This window comes from Physeter macrocephalus, chromosome 4 (assembly GCF_002837175.3).
Source record: "Physeter macrocephalus isolate SW-GA chromosome 4, ASM283717v5, whole genome shotgun sequence".
NCBI lineage: Eukaryota > Metazoa > Chordata > Mammalia > Artiodactyla > Physeteridae > Physeter > Physeter macrocephalus.
Genome location: NC_041217.1, coordinates 42,163,991 through 42,168,828, shown reverse-complemented (window position 1 = coordinate 42,168,828; position 4,838 = coordinate 42,163,991). Strand labels below are relative to the sequence as shown.

The window sequence follows — 4,838 nt, the reverse complement described above, 5'->3', positions numbered from 1 at the left end:
CAAAAAAAAAAAAAAAAAAAAAAAAAAAAAAAAAAATATATATATATATATATAGAACAGATATCAAAATTTAAAAATTATCTGTCATACCATAGCATTTGAGTTTTACTTGACTGGCTTCTCTATCCCCAGAGTAGCTATAATGTATTTTTTACACCTTGGAACACTTTAACCTTCACATGCAACAATGTCTCTACACTGAGTCAAGGAAAACAAAAATTAGGTTAATAATGCTATATCTTATTTAGTTCCTATAGTTTGCAAAATTAAAAGAAACAGGGAGGCAGTTTGACAGCTTAGAGCATCCCCTTTGCGTTTAGACAACCTGGGTTTGAATCTATACAGCACCACCAATAGCTGCCGTGTGACCTTGGTCAAACTACTTTAATTTCTCATATTTCATTTCCTCGTCTGTAAAATGGGGATGATGCTAGTACCTCCCTCAAAGGCTTGCTGTAGGATTAACAAAGAGAATGTCTGTAAAGAGCTTATTTATGTGCTCAGTACATGGTAAAAGGTCAACTAGTCGAGGGAAAACAGACACATACAGAAGTTCACTAGACCGAAACACAAAAGTAAAAGTAAAAAGCCTATATTCTGAAAATTCCATTATGGAAAAGGAGAGAATTACTCGTTGACTATATGTTAGAAACTCAAATTCAACCTATTCCTTTTTTTTAGGGGATCAATGCATTTGAAGTGGACCAGAAAAGATGCTGCAGTGCATTTGTGACACACACCTAAAAATGGCTCCAGTCTGAGCAGCATCTTAATTACCAACAGAGGAGGTTAATTTACTTCTAACAAATGCTGGAGTTGGGCTTAGTGGGCATTTAAGTATCACCCTATCATTTTTATTTGCGGGAATAAGCTATCAAGCATTTAATCAAGAATCCCGATTCTTCTGGGGGCATTCCAAATGAAAATCTTACAGCACAGCCGCCTACTATACAATTCCAAGTACCCTGGCGAGGTATGAATCTATGGGCATAGGCTGAAGATTGGTCACTGCGGAAATCCGGCTAGCCTTAGAAGCCAGCAAACATCAGACACGTCGGAAACCTCAAAAGAATCTCGTATCAAGTCAAAACACATACACATCCCTTTAAAGGAATTAGACACATTCCTCTCAAGGGAAAGAAGGATTTATCAGTGTTCCTATTGGCCCCCTATGCCCTTCTCTTCAAGCCCTAAAGTAGGGCCTTTACCGTAACACCAACACTAATGCTATCTCAAAGAGAGAAAGCTGCGGAGTGAGATTCACCAAGCAGGTTAGGGGATGGAGAGGCCTAGGGTGAGAAAAGACTATCCGAACCCTCCTCTGGAGTTGGGGCAGCACGTCCCTAGCGGAAGTAGGACTGGTCCTCATTCCCCCAAGAGCCTCTCACCGAGCCCGGCCTTTAACCCGGTCTCTCCCGCACACTACTCATTGCAAATTTCACCCTCACTAAACATGAAGAAAAGGTAGGCATTAAAGAGCCTAGATGAGCCCCTGAGTTGTTTGGGGGGACACATGCCCACACTAGGAAAAGAGACCGCGCACCCGCCTATCCCGCGGGAAGGAAACTCCCTTCCCTTACCCGGCAACGCGCGTAATCCCCCTACAGGGCCTGAGTGGGAGGAGGCCGATGGGTCCGGAACTCCCGCTGCAGACCACATGGGGCGGGTCTGACTCCGGTTTTTCCCGCTCCCCAAGCAGGAGGCCGAGGCTCCCCCAGAAGCAGAGATGATGGTAGCCAAAGAGAAAAAGAGGATGCCCGGACCCAAGGCCCTCTCCACGCGGCTCCCTCGTCTCTGAGCGCCAGGGTCGGGGTGCGCTCCCACGCCCCGGGCCGTCCCACGCCAGCCCTCCCGGATAGGGCCCGCTTTGATCGCAGCTCCTACGCCCTCGCTTTCCTTACCGGCCAGGATGAGTGTCAAGCTGAGTGTGTCTGCGCGCTTCGAGGGGCTCCGCAGAGCTCTGATAGGGGGAAGGGGAAGGGGAAACTAGGGGTAGGGGGCAGCTGGAAGGACCCCGGGCCCCAAAGAGCCGAAGCTGCGGATGGACAAACCGCCAAGGGACTTTCGCTCCTGCTCGAAAGGGAAATAGCAAGCGAGAAAAAGAAGCAAGATGGCGGCTAGCCAGCCCCTACGTACGACGTCATGAGGCGGCGTACGTAAGGCAAATCCCCGCAAGACCGCCCCCCGGCGCAGAGACAGCCGGATCACGTGAGGTCTCCGTGGCGACCCAACCCCGACGGAAGGCAATGGCGCCGCTTGCTGGACCGAGGGAATTCCTGCGATCAGAGCTCAAGATGCAGGGTGAAGATTTCGCCTGAGATCTCTCCAGGAACTCTTAAAGAGACCTCAATTACAGGTTGTTATGCCTCAGGGAAGTGAGCACTCTTGTAGGTGCTGGATAGCTGTGTGAATTGGTTAAAACAACACTTTGGCAGTGTGTATCAAAATTAAACTATGCATAATCTTTAACCTTGGTATTTGGCAGTATCTCGGTATTTTCTAGAAATGTACATACACAATATTCAGTATTCATAATACCAAAACCTGTTTGTTAATAAAGATACAGAGATAAATGCATTATGTAACATCCATATTATGGAATATTTGGAAGCCATTAACTTCAGAATAATGTTTAAGGACAAGGGAAATGCTTAAGCCATAATATGCTTATGCCATAAATATGCTCTAAAAACACACATATATGCATAGTCATAGAAAAAAAGACTTTAAAATGTACTCTGAAATGTTTATAATGGTAAACACTTTAACAATAGTTTTCTTAAAGCCATCAGATTTTTAAAAATATTTTATGCATGGCTTTCTGTAATTTCCAGATTTTACAATCAGAAAAATTTTTGTGAGTGATAAAATTCTTATGAGAAACAAATGATAAATGTGTGTATACATATATAGTGCATACATGTGTGTATATAGTGTGCATGCTTATGTAAATATATATAGCATTGTGTTTAAGATACAAAAAGGATTACATATTTTTTAGGCTTTAAAATAAGACTCAAACAGGTATGAATGAACAGTTCTGCTAATTAATTACTATGTAGTATGGATAAGTTAACATCTCTTAAATTCAGTTTTCTCATTTTGTAAAATGGAGATAATAACACCTACTTCTCAAGTGTGTGTTATTGATGCACCAAATATTTATTGAGCACCTACTATATGTGCTAGGTACTGGGATACAAAGGTAAAGAAAAGTTAAGATCTTGGTCCTAATGAAACAGTGTAGTGATGTAGATCACATAGTAGATTTGGATATGTGCAGTGAAGGAAACAGGATATTAAGGTAAAGAATAACTGGGGGAAAAAAAGGAGAGAAAAGAAGGTAAGGAAGGATGGAGGGAAGGAAGGAAGGGAAACAGGAAGGAAGAGAAGAATAACCAGGAAGACAGGCACTCCAGATTTACTTTATGTAGTCAGTGAGTACCTTTCTGAGAAGGTGCCATTTAAACTGGGACCTAAATGATAACAGTAGGGACCTATTCAGCAATGCATAGAGTAGGTGGAAAAGTGCTCGGGACAAAATGAACTGCAATTACAAGTGCCCTGATTTGGGAAAGAGCTTGGAATGTTCTAGGAACTAGGAGGAGTATGTCTGGAGCTTAGTTGAGAGAGAGTGGCACAAGATGAAACTAAAAGGAGAGACAAGGGCTAGGCTTAGAGGGGCCTTGGAGGCCAGGGTAAGGAGTTCAGAATGTCTTCCAGGTACAGTGAAAAGTCATTGGAAGATTTTAAGAAGAGGAGTCACATGGTTTGATTTTCCATTTTAAGGAGCTCACCGTTACTGCTGAGTGAAGAGTGTGAAGAATGGATTAAAGGGAGGTGAGAATAGAAGCAAGGAGCCCCACTAGGCAGTAATGAAGTAATTACGGTAGTGAAGAATGATAGTAGCTTGGAGTAGGGTAGAGGCTGTGGGATGGAGAGAAGTAGACAGGATTGGTATATATTTTTACAGCTAGAATATACTTGCTTGTGGGAGATGATCACTTCTAAGTGAGGGGAAGGTGTGAAGAAGAGAGAAGAATCAATGATGACATAGATTTAGGGACTTTCCTGGCAATCCAGTGGTCAAGACTGCACTTCCACTGCAGGGGACGCAGGTTCAATCCCTGGTCAGGGAACTAAGATCCTGCATGCTGCACACTGCGGCCAAAAATTTAAAAAAAAAAAACCAAAACGATGACATAGGTTTATGGCTTGAACAATTGGGTGGATGACAGTGACATTTATAGAGACCATGGGGATGGGAGAGGGAAGGAAAGCAGTTTGGTTGGTGGAGCAATAAAAATTAAATATTAAAAAGAAAAAATTGAGAACAATTAGATTTTAGGCATGTTAAATTTGAGATGTTCACATAGTGTCCAACTGTAGGTAAAGTATACAGTTGACATGGATGTCTTGGGCCCAGAGGGGAGGTTGGGGTTGGAGATAGAGATTTGGGCTTCATAGACATGTTTCATATGCACTTCACGTATTTCAAGCAGTGGGAGGAGATAACTCAGAGAGAGAGATTAGAGAAACAAGAATAAAGGGCCAGACCTAAAGAACAACAACATTTGAAGGTTAGGTGGAGGTGGAGGATTAAGCAAAGAACACTGAGCAGATGGCAGAGAACTGGAAAACCCAAGAGGATGATGTCACAGAAGCCAAGAGAGGAGAGTATTGTAAGAAAGTATGAGCAATCGACTATGTTAAATGCTGCTGAGGGGCTTCCCTGGTGGCGCAGTGGTTGCGCGTCCGCCTGCCGATGCAGGGGAACCGGGTTCGCGCCCCGGTCTGGGAGGATCCCACGTGCCGCGGAGCGGCTGGGCCCGTGAGCC

At 43.8% G+C, this 4,838-nt stretch overlaps 1 protein-coding gene across 20 annotated transcripts in view; it reads right to left on the bottom strand.

Annotated features, from left to right (window-relative positions):
- The window catches only part of PRRC2C (proline rich coiled-coil 2C), a 95,239-nt gene extending 93,041 nt beyond the window's left edge, over positions 1 to 2,198 (bottom strand). For 6 of the 20 annotated variants that reach the window (XM_007118986.4, XM_007118990.4, XM_028488573.2 and 3 more), the window contains exon 1: positions 1,902 to 2,195. The gene's annotated coding sequence lies outside the window, so the exon portion shown is untranslated. Of the gene's footprint in view, positions 1 to 1,901 lie in introns of all 20 variants that reach the window. The other 14 variants (XM_007118997.4, XM_055084163.1, XM_028488577.2 and 11 more) reach the window with 4 other exon arrangements.
- Positions 2,199 to 4,838: the final 2,640 nt, after the last annotated feature.